Source organism: Amblyomma maculatum, chromosome 1 (genome assembly GCF_055883805.1).
Source record: "Amblyomma maculatum isolate TAMU_Amacu chromosome 1, ASM5588380v1, whole genome shotgun sequence".
Lineage (NCBI taxonomy): Eukaryota > Metazoa > Arthropoda > Arachnida > Ixodida > Ixodidae > Amblyomma > Amblyomma maculatum.
This window is the reverse complement of record NC_139344.1, coordinates 462,800,869-462,818,234: the sequence shown is the minus strand read 5'-3', so window position 1 is coordinate 462,818,234 and position 17,366 is coordinate 462,800,869.

Here is a 17,366-nt window from a genome sequence, read left to right as displayed (position 1 = left end):
CTTGCCCTTCATAAAGGTTCCTGAGGAGACAGATGAGGTGAATTGGAACTCCCATCTCTTGGAGAGCTTGCCACAATCTGCTGTGATCTACGCAGTCAAACGCTTTCGCATAATCAATAAAGCAGAAGTAAATGGGTTTCTGGAACTCTCTTGCTTTTTCCATGATCCAGCGAAGGTTGGCAATTTGGTCTCTAGTTCCTCTGCTCTTGCGAAACCCAGCTTGCACGTCCGGAAGCTCCCGATCCACATACTGCTGCAGCCTACCTTGCAGGATTTTTAACATCACCTTGCTAGCATGCGAAATAAGCGCGATCGTGCGGTAGTTGGAACAATCTTTGGCACTGCCTTTCTTTGGAATGGGGATGTAAACTGACCTCCTCCAATCCTGTGGCCACTGCAGGGTTGTCCAAATCTTTTGACATAATGTATGCAGTGTGTTAACAGCGTCGTGGTTGAGGTTTTGAAGCAACTCAGCTGGAATACCATCAATTCCGCTAGCTTTGTTCTTAGCAAGGCTGGCTAAGGCCCATTCAACTTCACTCTTCAGGATGTCCGGCTCGAGATCAGTGATGACAACCGTCTTATGTTGGGTTTGCACATCCGGGTCCTTCTTGTACAGTTCTTCTGTGTATTCCTGCCACCTCTTCTTTATCTCTGAGGCTTCAGTGAGGTCCTTGCCTCGTTTGTCCTTTATCACGCCCAGCTTAGCACAGAAGCTTCCTTTGATATCTTTGATTGTCTTATACAGAGCTCTTGTGTTCCTTAATTGGCTGTTGTCCTCAACTGCTTGACACTGTATGTTCAGGAAGGCATTCTTATCTCTCCTTGCTATTTTCTGAAAATCCGCATTGAGAACCTTGTATCTTTCTCTTTCCCCCATACCTTTTGCCATCCTTCTTTCCTCAGCTATTTGCAAAGCCTCTTCAGATAACCAGTTTGCTTTTTTGCATTTCTTTTGCTTTGGAACTACCTTAGTAGCAACTTCTTGTATTATATCACGAACATCAGTCCACATCTCCTCGGGCTCTTTGTCTTCTAGATCTAATTCTTGAAATCGATTCCTCACTTCCACAGCATATTCTAATGGAATCTGATCCAGATCATACCTGAAAGGCCTTCTAGTTTTCTGCGTTTTCCTCAATCGAAGCTTAATTTTGGCAACAAGAAGCTGATGATCGGTGCCACAATCGGCCCCAGGCCTTGTTTTTACTGCTTGTATAGCGCTTCTCCATCTCTGCCGGCAAATAATATAATCGATCTGATTCCTGTACAGACCGTCCGGTGAAATCCATGTGTACAGGCGCCTCTTGTGCTGTTGAAAATGAGTATTCGCTATGGTCAGGTTGTTTTCTTGACAGAACTCTACTAGCCTCTGCCCAGCTTCATTTGGCTCACCAAGACCGAACTTGCCTGTAATTCCGGATATTTCTTCACTCCCGACCTTAGCATTCCAGTCTCCTATGAGAAAAACGACGTCTGATGATGGGGTGTGGTCTAAAAGGCATTGTAGGTCCGCATAAAATCTCTCAACGTCAGCTTCTTCAGCAGCAGTGGTCGGTGCATAGACTTGGATAACTGTTATGTTGAAAGGGTGACCTTGGATCCGAAGTGAAATCATTCGGTCGTTTTTGGGGTTGTACCCTAGCATTGCTTTGCCCATTCTTCTGTTTACTATGAGAGCGACCCCATTCCTTCTCTTGGATTCGTGCCCACAAAAAAAGACATAATGGTCGCCGGAGTTAAATTCTCCCATTCCGGTCCACTTGAGCTCACTGATACCCAAGATATCAATGTTCAATCTGTCCATTTCTCGCTTGACGATATCCAGTTTACCTTGCGTCATAGATCTTACATTCCATGTTGCTATGTGATATATCTCCTTGCAACAACGGACTTTCCGGTCGCTTCCCGACACATCCACAACTGAGCGTCCTTTTGGCTTTAGCCCAGCCGCTTCATTCGTCCTGGAGCTACTAGGAATCGCCCTTTGTTCATCCCCAGTAACATGTGGGACGCCTTCCAACCTGGGGGGCTCATCTTCCGGCGCCATATCGATAATGGTATTGTGACTGGCCATAGGGTTTTCTTGGCAGGAAATACTGGAGTGGGTTGCCATTACCTTCTCCAGTGAATCACATTTTGTCAGAACTCTCTGCCGTGACCTGTCTATCTTGGGTGGCCCTACACAGCAGAGCTCACGACTTCATCGAGTTTCGCAAGCCCCTCCGCCACGACAAGGCAGTGATCCATGAAGGGGGTGATTATCATGGCAAATGTCAAACCATTGTGCATGATCTGACTCGATTTATGTTTCTGACATTTAAACACAGTACAATCCTGTTAATTCATATAATTAGAACAAAGACTTCGGTCCCAGCTAACGTCCATGTAAGTATGTGGCATTGGTTGCTCATTAATTCGGACATGAGCGGCATTGCTGCACTATAAGCCGTAGATTATATATGGCTCTATTATATATTATATTGTTACGTGGTTTATTTACATGGCGGGTGTTAGTTGCGCTGGATGTTATGGGGGTTATTCTCGCAAGAATGCGCCACGGGGGGACTAGACACTACAGTCGCCTTCTAGCCCCGAAGTGCTAGCCTTAGCAGACAGAGCTGTGACCCCCAACCCACGGTGCGAGAAGTTGCTACTGCGGCGGGTTCGGGCCAGAGGGGACAGACACACCGAGTTACGTACTGGAATAGTTTATTGTGCTCGAGTAACGGCAGAGAAAATGCACTCAAGTACAACCGCCTTGTAGCGAAATAACGCCGCGTACGAGGGTGAAATCAAACCACCTAAGGGGCAAGCACGCAAGAGAAGGTGACAGGTAGTCTGCTCACCTGCGCGGCTTCGTGCTCACAGCCCGCGGCGGTAAGTGCGCGCTGAACCGGGAGCAGAGGGTGAAGGCGGCAGTCTCCCCGACGGAAAATGTTGAACCGTGCCATAGGGGAGAAAACCTGGGCCAGGGGGCGCTGCTCCGCTTTGTGCGTCAGCGCCCTCCATGGAGACCCCGTCAAAACCTCCGCGCAGTGCGGCCGCGTCGTCTGCTCCCCGCCGCATAGAAAAGCATGCTGTCGTCTGCTCCGCGCTGCTTTCCAGCACGTGTTTGCACGCGCGCGCTCGGTTGTTTCTCTCCTCCTCCGGCCGCATTCTGGCCGCCGTCGCGCTCAAACAAAGGGGGCAAGAAAAAAAAAAAAACGAATGAAAAAGTGACGGCGCGCTTTTTCGCAAAACTCGTGAAAGTGTTTTTCTCTCTTCTCTCTTTCGTGTTGAACCGATAGTTGTCGGTTTTTTTTTTTTAGGTATCTCGTAGCGCTCGTATCTCGCACCTCTGTAACTGGCGGTGCCGCAGCAGCCATCGCGGAACCAAGTCTGCCTCAAGAAACAGATATATGTCATTAATGCCATCACTCGGCGCTTATAAAGGAAAAACATACGTTAATCGTTCTATCCTCATACGCGATCCTGCTTCGGAAGCTCAAAATTTCGCATTCGCTAGAGCAGATAATTGAACTAGGGATTGCACAGCGTAGCTGTGGAATTAAGAAGACAAAGGTTTGCTTGGAGAGATGTCCCCGCCTGCATGGAATGTCGTCAGGCATTTCCTCGCTCTTCGTCTTGCGGAGAGAGGAAACTGCCGAAAAAATTGCATGCCTCGGCTTCTCGTCAGTGATCCAGGTCGTTAAGAAACCTCTCATCGTTAAAGGTAGATAAGTCATTGATTTCGGGTGGCAGCGCCACAGCAGCGAACTCCTCCTGACCGCTTTCAGCAGGAACCAAAGGGTAAGGCGGCATGCTTTGTGCCTTTGTAGGGAGCGCGTCCTAAACGCGCCGAAAGCAGGCACCACGGCGCCGGCAGCATCGCCTAAAACGTCTGTCCCCAAAGAGTTGAATAGGACGCCCTTTTCAAGTGAGCAGTCACAAATGGAAAGGAAGCTCCCCAACCAGCGCCCGGAACACTCGTCGCTGTGTACACGCGTATCAATTCTCAACGAGAAGGCTGGACCCTTCATTCTCTGAACAACATGGAAGAGACATCAAGAGGTGCCGCCTCAAGTCCTTCAAAATACCTGTCGCTTGCCTCTGCCTTCGAGTACCGAATTCGCGTTCATGTTTTTTTTTTTTTTTTTTTTTTTTTTTGCCTGAGCTTGCCAACAAGCGCTCTTTGAAAACAATGTCCGCGGCGATCAATTAATCATAATTTCTCACTTTCGAAAGCACCGATAAAGAGCGTGCCTCCAGCCAGCCTCTATGTCAGCCGGGGCACAGAAAAAAGCAAAAATAAGAAACACCACTGGCAAAGAGCGCCGGCTTTGCGCGCACAGACGCACGACCATACCCCCTCGTCCTCACTCTCCTCCCGCTCCGCGTGCACGTGCGGCTGCCTGTAGCACGCGCTCCCGATCGAGCGGGCTGCGCAGACTCCGCAGACAGCCGTGCGCAGCGGGGAGAATGTTTTTGCAGATCGACGATGCGCAATCACGTGACACATGGGTGACGTAGCCTACACGTCACGTACGCGTATCTCGCGGAGTCTTTCTTTTCTTTTTTTTTTCCTTGTAAGAGGAAGCGCTCGCGGCGGTTTTGTTGAGGGGCTTTAGTTTTGTCCACGCCATGGCTCCTCCTTCAACACAGTCTTCTCCCCTCCCCCATGGCTCCAAGCAGTAAACAGAAGTTTCCTCCCCCCGGGGGAATGAGTGAGCGCAGATTTTGTGCGTTCGCAGTCTTTTGCCTTCGTTCTCTTTCTTCCGGTGGTCTGGCGGGGTTAGAGCTGGTATTCGAAGCGACGCAGGGACTTCCGAGTCGCGAGTCTGCTTCTTCGCAGCGCGCTGCAGGGCTACAGTGAAAACGTGCAAGAGTACTGACCTTATGCGGGGCCTCAAATATATTGAGTACCTGCGCATCAGTTATTTGCACACACGCGCACCCACACACACGCAGCTTTTTAGTGGCAAAAAGCAAATACCTTTACAGCATCTTGCGGCGCGTAAACGTTGATGTTTGGAATTAAGCTGTGAAATTATACAAGATGTTACTTAGCTTACGGATACGTCACTACATTATATATATATATATATATATATATATATATATATATATATATATATATATATATATATATATATATATATATATATATATATATATATATATAGTTGTATGTACATAATTGAGGCGTAACTTTTAAGGTGCAAAAGCGGCTGATTGAGCCAGGTAAACGATAGCAAATCTTCAGCACTCCCTCCGCTGCCTCTCAAGCCAAACCAGCCCATACCTCACAGCTAGCGAAAAAGAAAAAAGGAAGCAAGCGTGCATACTGCTTTACCGAGGGCAGCTCCAAGCCGTCACTCGTTTGAAACCACGCTGTCTACGTTGTCTAGCCTGCCCGCCCCTAAATGCCTAAAGCCCCTTTATTGAGGGGCTTTACCCGCCCCTCCGTTCAACCTCTCCCTACTAATAGGAAAAAAAAATACAGAAGAAAGCGTGCGGACGGCTAGATGCTCTCCCTCCGCCTGCTCGAAGCCGCGCTCCAACGGCGAAGCGCTTTTCTCGCTGCCCCAGTACAATAAAAAAACAAACAAAAAAAAAAACGTCGACAGGACACGCAGAAGTGACGTAGTAGCTCTACGTCACTTTTGTGTCACGTGATTCGCGTTCACGACCGGCAAAAATACCCTCCCTGCGCAGCGCGGGCGCGGATGCGCGTAGGTTTTGTAGTTCCTCTCCGCTCCGCTGGAAACCGAGCGCTGGCGTCGCGGAGCAAACTCCAGCTTTGGTTCCCTATACCGTGCGCGTGCACGCTCAGTCGCCGAAAAACGCCCTGGGATTTATTTGCGAAGACGCACTGGTCGCCTCGGGTCGGGGAGAGGAGGTTTCCTGGGTAGGGCGGGAGTAGAGAAGGAAACCCGCGCGGTGTCGCCGCGGCAGCCTGGTAGGTTGGGAGGGTGGTCAGTGTGCCCTCTCCTCGCGCTCCTCCCAAAGAGCGCGCGTGTTAATTACGAGCGGCAGGGGATTATGAATCCCCACATCCCCCCTTCTTAAAACCGCCGTACGGCTAAAAGTAACCGCGTTCACCCAGGAATATACCGAGTGGGGCCGGCTACGTTTAACTTTTGAACCCAAAGTGCCAATATATATAGCTCACAGCCACGGGTGTCGGAGGGGGAGTCAAGGCCGACGACCACAGAAAACGACGTTGGAGCTGGGGGCACACGTGCGGCGGCCGCAGCAACCGCAGGCCCCGCTCCTTCACCGTCAGTCGGCCAGATATGGAAGTTTCGATGGCCGCAGGCACGCCACTGCATTGATCGTCGGTCATCCAGGGCAGCCTGTCGGGGGACGGGCAGGAACTGCGTCTTCACGTTGTGTAGCCTGTTGCAGCCCCCCCCCCCCCCCCTCAGCGGGTCGACCGCTCGCTCCTGGCCTGCCTCTTGTCCCTCCGTCGTCGGCGGCGCCGATGGCGAGCGCAGCGGGATGCAAAGCTGCTCCCGCTGGTGAAGCTACGGCCGCGAGCACCGAACGGTGCCAATAAGGCGTCCCCTTTGCAGCAGCTTTCACTGTCTGTAGGCGCAGAGGCCCGTTCCACGTTACTCCGGCTCGCTCGCTCCGTGGTTGACCGGAAACGATTTTTCTTTTGGCCTGGCTTACGGTTACAGCAGGCTCTGGGTGCAGGAACGCGGTCACTCCTTGGATGGCTAGCCCCTTGGTACTGCAACGGTCGCCGTGGCCTCCGCCGGCTCCCCTCCTGACTGGCTGCAAGGCTGTCTTTTCCCTAGTTATCATCATCATCATCATCAGCCTGATTATACCCACTGCAGGGCGAAGGCCTCTCCCATATTTCTCCACTCAACCCGGTTCTGTGCTAGCTGCATCCACTTGACCCCTGCGAACTTCTTAATCTCATACACCCACCTAACCTTCTGCCGCCCCCTGCTACGCTTTCCTTCCCTTGGAATCCAGTTTGTTACCCTCAGCGACCATCGGTTATCCTCTCTTCGCACTACATGTCCTGCCCATGTCCATTTCTTCTTCTTAATTTCCACTAGAATGTCGGTAACTTGAGTTATTTCTCTGACCCACTCTGCACGCTTTCTATCTCCTAATGTTACCCCTACCATTTTTCGTTCCATAGCCCTCTGGGTTGTCCTCAACTTAAGTAGAACTCTCTTCGTTAGCCTCCACGTTTCAGCCCCATAGGTGAGTACAGGCAAGATGCAACTGTTGTATACTTACCTCTTGAGCGATACCGGTAAGCTGCTAGTCATAATCTGCGAGTGCTTGCCAAATGCGCTCCATCCCAATCTTATTCTTCTTGTTATTTCCTTTTCATGGTCCGGATCTGCGGTTACTACCTGTCCTAAGTAGACATATTCGCCTACTACTTCCAGTATTTCGCTACCTAATGTAAACTGCTGTTCCTTCCCGAGGCTGTTGAACATTACCTTAGTCTTCTGCATATTGATTTTCAAGCCTACCTTTCTACTTTTTCTGTCTAGATTATCAATCATTATTTGCAGTTCATCCCCCGAGTTGCTTAACGAGGCAATGTCATCAGCAAATCGCAGATTACTGAGGTATTCTCAATCTACCCTTATCCCTAACTGCTCCCATTCCAAGTCTCTGAATACTTCCTCTAAACAAGCTGTGAATAGTACTGGGGAGATTGTGTCTCCTTGCGTAACACCTTTCTTTATGGGAATTTTGTTACTTTCCTTATGCAGAACTATGGTTGCTGTGCAGCCACTATATATATCTTCCAGCACTTTCACGTACGGCTCGTCTACCCCCTGATTTCGCTATGCCTGCATCACCGCCGAGGTTTCAACTGAGTCAAATGCTTTTTCGTAGTCAATGAATGCTATGTATAAGGGCTGGTTATATTCCGAGCATTTTTCTATCACCTGATTGATGGTATGGATATGATCGATAGTAGAGTACCGTTTCCGAAACCCTGCTTGATCCTTTGCTTGATTGCCGTCTAAGGTTGTCCTGATTCTATTAGCGATTACCTTAGTAAATACCTTATACGTAACAGATAGTAAGCTGATTGGTCTGTAATTTTTAAGGTCCTTAGAGTCCCCTTTCTTGTGAATGAGGATAATGTTTGCATTCTTCCATGCTTCCGGTACCGTCGATGACACCAGGCACTGCGTATACAGGGTGGCCAGTTTTTCTAGCACGATATCCCCCCCGTCCTTCAGCAAATCTGTAGTTATCTGATCCTCCCCAGCTGATTTCCCCCTTTTCATAGTTTCTAGTGCTTTCTTCACCTCGTCCTTCGTCACTGGTGGAACGTCTGACTGTTTTTCCCTAACGCCAATCTCATTACGGTCCTGACTACTTTGGCTACTGTAGAGATCTGTATAGAACTCCTCGGCTACTTTGACTATCTTGTCCATATTTGTGATGACGTTGCCCGCCTTGTCCCTTATCGCATACATCTGGTTTTTGCCTATGCCCAATTTCTTCTTTACCGCTTTAAGGCTTCCCCCGTTCTTTACAGCATGCTCAATTTTATATATATTTTTATATATATATAGTTATATATATTTTTTTAATCTACCCCCACTCGGTCTTTTCCAAACAGAAAGCGCGTGCTTGCTCCGGAAGCAAAATGCGCTGAATATCGTCAGAGCGTCCCATATATATCCAGAAACTACTCCCTGCGCGTTGGTCAGAATTACGTCTGCCGTAGGCTCAAGTTGTAACGAGGCGCGATGCTCGAAATCCCAAGCCTTGCCTCTATGCAGCTGCCTACTGGTGGGGGAGTGCGTCCTCCGCGGGCCACGCAGCGGGCCATGCAGCAGGGCTCAAATTGCGGTGCGGTTTGTGTAAATTCTAGCTCCGCCATCTTCGCTTGGTGGTGGTGGTGAAAACATTTATTATAATACATAGATGTATATACACTAGGTGGGATGCCTAGACAGGCACTCCATTGGCGTTTGCCGCAGCCCGGGCGCGCTGCGTTAAGACCTTTTGGGCCTCTAGGGTGCAGCAGCCGGACCGGGTCGCCTCCCAGTTCTCTCGGGTGGGGTTGGGGACAGGGGGCAAAGATGGGGTTTTCTGGCAGGCCCACACCATGTGGTAGGTGTCAGACAGTGCGAGCACAGCCCGTCGAATTGCGGATCAAAATGTTTTAGAGTAGCCGGGCACAACATTGTATTGGTGAGCAGGCGCAGGAGCACCCGCTCGTTAGCCTTCCCCACCCCTTTGCACGGGGTGGGAAGAGTTTGGTGAGTAGATCTGTAATAACCACATATTTCTTTAAATTTGTAAACTGGGCTGAAATCAAAATCCGGGTCCGCGTCGGATCCCGTGGGAAATGCCCGGAGAGAACGCGCGGGCGGCGGCGTCGGCTGCCTCATTCCCTTGGAGACCTTGGTGACCTGGAGCCCAAAGGAGAGATCGGTACGCGGGATCCGAATCTCGACTGCAATTTTGGTATATGCGGTAAGCTAGGGGAGCAGTCCACCCTTGCTGGACGTTCCGACAAGCCCCTCGCGAGTCGGGTATGATGTATTTGGAGGAGGAGTCAGAGGCTGCGATGGCGATGGCAACCTCTTCTGCGTGTGCTAGTGACTGGGTCTTGAACGTAAGGCCATCTACTGTTTTGCCCTTGTGGATGACCGCGGCTGTGTACCAACCCCTTGGGTTTGGGCCAGAGACGTCCACATTGAAAACTCCTGGTTTGCTTCCATAATAGCGGTCCAAGGCTTCCGCCCGCGCCAGGCGCCGACCATTATGGTCTTCGTTGGACATGTTGAAGGGGAGAGGCCGCAGCACATGGAGGGCGCGTCTCCATTCTTCGGGAATGCGACATCTCTGTGAGTTTTGTGTGTTGGATGTGAAGTCGGGCAAGAAGACGGCGACCCGACTCTGTCTTTGTTAGACGCGTGTACTGATTGATGAGGTGGGCCTCCCGAAGCTCCTTGAAAGTATTCACCACACCCAGCGTCATGAGACGGCTGGTAGAGGTGGAGAGCGGGAGGTCCAGTGCTCGTTTCATGATTTTACGGAGGATAGCTTCGAGAGTATCCTCCTCCCGTTTCCGCAGGTGGAGGTAGGGAGTCGAATACAAGATTCGACTGGTCACGAATGCGTTCGCCAGCCACAAGGCGTCCTTGCATCGTAACCCACCGCGCTTGTTGGAAACCCGGCGGACCATGCGGCCCACCTGGTCCGCCACCTGCCGGAGCTTGGTGAGTATTGTGTCGCATCGTCTCTAGTTGTGTATAAAGAGCCCAAGAACTCTGATTTCCTTAGATTCTTGAATGGGATCGCTTTGCAAGGTGAGATTGATTTGAGTCGAGCATGAGCGCGAGGGGCGCAGATGCACGAATTCAGACTTCTGCGGTGAGCATTGGAGACCACAGCCGCGGGCATAGCGGTCCACTATGCTAGCAGCCGTTTGCAGGCTGGTCTCCATGTCCCCCAGACGCCCTTGCGTGGCCCAGATGGTGATGTCGTCGGCGTACAGCGCGTGCTGCACCCCTTCGACCGCACCCAACAGAGCAGGTAAGCGCATCATTGCAACGTTGAATAGCAGAGGGGACAGCACTGCGCCTTGCGGAGTGCCCCTCGTGCCGAGCAAAAAAGGTCCGTGTTGTTGATCCTGTATTCGGATATAAGACAGTCTGCCTGTGAGAAATTGTTTGATGTAGTTGAAAGTGTTTGTGCCACAGTGCGTTTGACTGAAGTGCATGAGTATGACCTCGTGTGTTACATTGTCAAATGCCCCTTTGAGATCCAGGGCGAGGACGATTTTGTCGTTTCTTGTGCATGTGATGGGGTTCAGTATTTCGCGGTCGAGTTGGAGCAGGACATCCTGTGCGGATCTGTGTGGGCAAAATCTGAACATGGTGTCCGCGAAAGTGTTGTGTTATTCAAGGTACTCAGACAGCCGATCCCGCACCATCGTCTCCATCAATTTGCCCACACATGAGGTGAGAGAGATTGGTCGGAGGTTGTCCGTGTCGACTGGTTTCCCAGCTTTGGGAATAAAGGTGACGAGAGCCGTCTTCCATTCAATGGAAATGGGGGTTTCCCCTTTCCAGATTGCATTGATATAGTCAAGAAGGCACTGGTGCGCCGCGTCAGGGATGTTCGCCAGAAGTTTAACGGTGACCTTGTCCCTGCCTGGCGCAGCTAGTGCCCTTCTTCATTTTGGCCAGACTGGTCCGCAGATCGTGGAGCCGGAATGGTTTATCCAACTCCGAGTTTTCCCTGCCTGCATAGGAATAGGCAGATCCGTGGGGGTCCTGATTTGTGCACAAGTAGTGATCGCGTAGCGCCACTGCCAGCTGCATTGTGTTTCCTTGGAATGAGTGCATGGCTTTGTGTAGGTGTTTTTGCGTTTCCGTGCGTGTCTGTGTTGGATTGATGAGGGCTCGGAAGAGCCGCCACGTGTTGCGGCTCGACATTTGCCGCGCCGCCGTGTTGCAACGGTAAGTCAGCGAGTTGGGCCGCGTACTGTGCTGCCTGCCGGGTGAGATCCGCAATGCGAGCTTTCAGCTTCTTGTTGTGTTTCTGATGCTTCCAGCGGCGCGTGAGGCCACGGCGTGCTTCCCAGAGATGCAGGAGGTGGTTGTCCACGTCCTAACTACCTCTGTGAGCTGTATTTGTTTCTCATGGGAGTGAAGGTGCGCCATGACTGACTGGGACCAGGTCGTGTAGCCCTGCTCTGTGATGTTCGTGTTAGTTTCTGTTGGGAAATTTTGGCGAAAGGTAGTCCAATCGGGGATGCGGGCTTTCGTTGTGGGACGCTTCATGGGGCGTGTGTAAACTGTTGTGTTGAGGATACAGTGGTCGCTACCGAGGGTCTCCTCTGTGTTGATCCAGTCTGCGTGTCTTACGTTGCGAGTGAAGGTGAGGTCCGGGCATGTGTCTCGGGTCACCGAGTTGCCTGCGCGGGTGGGAAATTCTGGGTTGGTGTGGAGGGTGAGGCCCAATGTGGACGCCAGTTCTGCCAGCATGTGTCCACGCACTTCCTCCTTACGATAGCCCCATTGCTGGCTAGGGGCGTTGAAGTCACCCACAATCAGCAGGGGATCACGACCCGCCTCTTTAAGCGCACGGCTAAAGAGGCCCGCGAAGGTCACTCGCTTCATTTTCGGGGAGCAGTATACGTTAAGCACGTGCAGGGCAGGATCCGATCGCCTAAGAGGGAGGATCCTCACCATCATGTATGAATAGGGTATGTTGAGATCGAGGTCAATTTCGGTGGCTGTGTATGATTTGTGCACGAGGAGACACGACAAAGGGTCTTGCTGGAACGTCGCGTAATTAGTCAACTTGGCTGCCGCTCCTGGCTCTTGGAGGGCGACCACGGCGGGCAAAGCCTCGAATGTTTCGAGGTAGAGACGCAGGTTCGCGCGTTTCTGCCGAGCCTTAAAGCCTCTACAGTTCCACCGCGTTACGGTTACGGAATTGAGAGCTTTGAGAGGAGAGGAACGCGTGTTAAGCCGTCCTGCCATGATTAGGGACGGAAATGAGAGATTGGGGGTTATGAGACTCCGACCCAGAGCCAGCACCGGGTGGGGGTGCGGGTTTGGAGTCCTCTGATTTCGCTTCTGTGGGATTGACGACAATTTTCTTGTGCCTGTTGAAGGCTTGGATCCCTTCGAGCCGATGGCTCGTTCGGGTGGTTGATTTCATGCAGCGCGTGATGGCTGCAGGGACCGATGCCCTACATTTGGTATCCAAGCAGCCCATGGCCGCTTCTACCATATTCTGGAAATGGGAGGTGAGGCGCGCCTCCATCGCGGCCATTGCCGACGGGAACGCGGCGGCAATTCGGGCTCACTCTCCATGACGTCGGGATTCGAGACATCTGTCACAGTGGATAGTTTTTCCTCTAAATTTTGAATTTTGGCGAGCAGTTGCCCGATCTGCGCCTTAAGCTGCTCATTTTGCCTGCGGCTTTCGACATCAACGCCGTGTATCGAGGAAGGGGAAGCGAGTGAGGATGAGGGAACGCAGGAGGCGGCCCGCGTCCAGCTGCTCACCTGAGTGTTTTGTTGCTGCGCCGGGGCCCGGGATCCGGCAGCCCATCTGGTTTGAGGGCGGGGAAGTGCTTGGCATCGTCTCCGTTGGGGGCAGTGGCGGCGTCTGCTACAGAAGCAACAGGTTAAAAACACAGAAGATGAAAATTGGATAAATTCGATGGAAAAGAAACAGAGTGTAGAATTATACCGTAAGTGGAAAATGCAGATCAGGAAGGAAGATTTCTTTGATAACTCAAGAGGCAGTGCCCTACTTTTTGAAGCTAGATCAGGGTGCAGCTCGCAGCTACAAAAAAAAAATTAACAATGGAGATGACGCATGTGCTGTATGTGGAAACTCCAGTGAAACAATTGACCATGTTATTCTCGAATGTAATAGTATCCATCCGGAAGTTGATGCAGGCGCAATCCCTGTTCCTGTATCAGGAAGGAAGATTTCTTTGATAACTCAAGAGGCAGTGCCCTACTTTTTGAAGCTAGATCAGGGTGCAGCTCGCAGCTACAAAAAAAAAAAATTAACAATGGAGATGACGCATGTGCTGTATGTGGAAACTCCAGTGAAACAATTGACCATGTTATTCTCGAATGTAATGGTATCCATCCGGAAGTTGATGCAGGCGCAATCCCTGTTCCTGAAGCTCTGGGGTTTAGAGATACCAGTGGCCGGGTGAATAAACCGGCGGTGGAAACTAGCAAAAAACGACTGGAAGATTGGTGGCTTAAAAGCAGAGAAGTGACATAATGTAAGTAATGTAGGAACAAAAATTTAATAAATAGAATGATGGTTTAGTTAACCAAATGAGCATGATAGCTACTGCTACCACCCCGTTTCAAAGGGGACGCTCCTATATTCCATCCATCCATCCATCCATCCATCCATCCATCCATCCATCCATCCATCCATCCATCCATCCATCCATCCATCCATCCATCCATCCATCCATCCATCCATCCATCCATCCATCCATCCATCCATCCATCCATCCATCCATCCATCCATCCATCCATCCATCCATCCATATTTTTCTTGTTTTTCTTCTTCGATCTTCCCCTTCTTCCCAGTTGACGACTGTAAGGGAGAGGAGGAGTCTGTGTTCACGTCACTGTGGTGTGAGCCGGTGGTAGGATCACACCGTGGCGCTCTGCCACTGGTTCTGCCGGTGGAGTGACCTTGCTTGCTTTCAGACGCTGGCGTCTCAGGTCCTTCAGGTTGTGAAGGTCTGGCTCCGGCAAGGTGGAGTCGGCAAATTTTGGCCGTGCAATCTCTCGATCCCGTGGGGTGGGCTAATCCACAGATTGCACAGGTCGAGTTGCATTTGTGTGGCGCAGGACCATCCTCCGTCACAGTCACAGTTTGGCCGCAAAGGCCGCACCTTGGCGAGTTCGGCGTGGGGCAAATGTCCGAGCGGTGTCCCACAGCACCACTCTTTACACATGCCGGCACAGTTCGCTTATATTCTAGGACGGGGGTAAGTTCCCCGTTGTAGTGGACGTATCGCGGGACCACCTTTCCCACAAATGTGATGAGCACGATGGTTGATTTTCCGAGCCGGCGGATGCTGGCGATCTGGCCTCCTCGCCAGACAATTTGGGCAGTGAGCGTTGCGCTTGTTTCATCGTCGGCGATGCCCCCGATGATACCGCGGCACACGTCTCCGGTAAGCTTTAAATTCCCGTGCACTGGTAGGGGGCCTTACCAGTTGGCAAATTAAATTCGCCAATGAGGCGATCGGCAAGGTCTCGATTTCGTGTCCCTACAACAAGCAGATTCTGCTCCCATGCGGGTACAATGTCGAGAACGTTGTCGGCAGCAGAAATGCCTAGGTGCGAGTTCAGTGCCTTGCCTAGCTCACCGCGTCGGAAGGTGTTCCTCAGCTCCGCGGTGACCCTGGGCTTGATGATGACAACATAGTCTTGAGGGTGCATCCGTGGCATAGGACGGGGCTTCCACAGACCCGGCTTAGCTTGGTTTCAAAGCGATGAGGCAGATTCGTGCGCTGGCGCTTGCTGCTTGGTTTGAGACGCCGCCGATGTGGCAGCCGCTGTGTTGGAGCCGGCTCTGGAACGCCGGCTGACAAGTTGAAAGAGCTCGTGCTTGAAACGGGCAGGTACGTTCCATCACAGCTTCAGGTTGGACAGTCGAAACAGTCTTCCAGACCATTTCGGAAGGGTCGTATCCCCTCAGAGAAGCTTGAGAAGCCATCTTGATAGGTGACGAGGGTGAGTCACTGCCTCCGGGAGCGACGCAGCCGTTAGGCCGAGCGCCAACTCCTCGTGGTAGAATGAAAATCTCCCCTCGCTAAATGAAAATTGGGCCACCTGGCTATATTTGGCGTTCACGGTATCCTGATGATGTTAGGAATACAGTAGCACAAATTTCAAGAGAGCCCGAGTTGATAAGCCGCAATAATTAGCGAAACTTGACGGAGCCGATGTGGCATGCGTCCGCTCGCAGTCACAGCAGCAGGATCTCTCTCATCTGCGCTTTCAGCTCTGTCGTGTGCCCAACGCAGTAACCGTGGCGTTGTTGCGAACTTATAAAGTTCTACCTGTTCGACAACGTCACCGTGCACATCACTATGCAGCGAAATGATACAACTTGAAATAAATCTTGGGCCGCTCGCATGCTCAGCGATGCACATGCGCGATATAGCTCGTCTCAGCGTGGCGTGACCAACCTCGAAGGACTCATGTGTATCCTTCGCGTGGGGAAAAACGATTGCGCACGGTGCTTAGGAGTACAGCGAGCATTGATCCACCGCGCTCACAGCAATACAAGTTGTGTAGCGCCCGCACAGGCAGCAATACCAGCATGCCTATGTGCGCCGCGGCTGCGCTGCTCGGCTCCCAGAGCCCGCCGAGCACTAGTCGAAAAAAAAAAATAAAGACGAAGGATCCTACCGCTTTCTTCCTAAAGCTCCCTTCGGATGACTAGGCTACCCACTGCACTGATGCAATTAAAATGGTCACCACTTAAACTCAGAGAAGCCGGGTAGGCCGCCCCTTCTCTGAGGCTGCGAGCTGTCGCGACGAACTGGATAACGGGCGCGGCACAAAGGATAGTAATAATACTTCTCATGCTATCAACGTGCGCGTGCAAAATACATACGCTACAACGTGTACCGTCCTCCCGTAGTGCATGGCAAGTCAAAACACTACGAGAGTATGCTCATCACACGTCCGCGCGTCACCCTGCTGCAGAGCGGTGGAGTCGTGTGACCTCCTGCTCTCGCATAAAATTACAAGTTCATAGTGGCTAGCGTCAGCTCCTGAGCTCTCGCAATAAAAACAGTTAAGATTGTGTTGCTTTCTTGCCGCTGCGCAAATCACCACTGCAGTATTAGAAGAGACTGAGAAGTCAGCCCTGCTCACTCCCATGGCTAATCTGTGTCGGTAGTCGTACACACACAGACACTCGATTTGTCACACCTCTGGCCCACGTTGGGCGCCAAGAATAGGGGGGGTTATTCTCGCAAGAATGCGCCACGGGGGGGGGGGGGAGGGGGGGGGGGGGGGGCTAGACGCTACAGTCGCCTTCTAGCACTTCTAGCCCCGACGTGCCAGCCCTAGCAGACAGAGCTCCTATCCCCAAACCGCGGTGCGAGAAGTTGCTACTGCGGCGGGTTCGGGCCAGAGGGGACAGACACCGAGTTACGTACTCGAACAGTTTATTGTGCTCGAGTAACGGTAGGGACAATGCACTCAAGTGCAACTGCAGTGTAGCGAGCGAACTCCACGTACGGGGGTCAAATCAAACCACCTAAGGGGGAAGCACGCACAAGGGGGGGAGGGGGGGGGGGTATCGAGGTAGTCTGCTCACCTGCGCGGCTTCGGGCTCGCGGCCCGCGGCGGTAAGTGCGCGCTGAACCGGAAGCAGAGGGTGAAGGCGGCGATCTCGAGCCCGACAGAAAATGCTGAACCGTGCGCGCGCCCAGGGAGTTGCGGCAGACACTCTCGTCGCCTCGGGTCAGGGAGAGGTTTTCCGGGAAGGCCGGGAGGAGAGAAGAAAGCCCGCGCGGTGTGGCCGCGGGAGCCTGATAGTTTGGGAGGGTGGCCAGTGTATCCTCTCGTCGCGGTCCTCGCGCGTGTCAATTACCCGCTGCCCTTTATAATGGGGCAGGGGATTATGAATCCCCACAATGTTAGCACACCCAGTGCGGACCGACCCAGCTTCCTCTTCAGCTTCTCCCGCCATGCCTAATCTTCCTCCAATACAGGATAGCGGGACGTGCGTCACACTGCCCCTTCGCAGACGATGCATGCCCGCCGGGCGAGTCAAGGTTCGTCACGCTATTAAATAAAAAATCTAGCGCAAATAACATAGACACAGACATAGGAGTAGACTCCTATGTATGT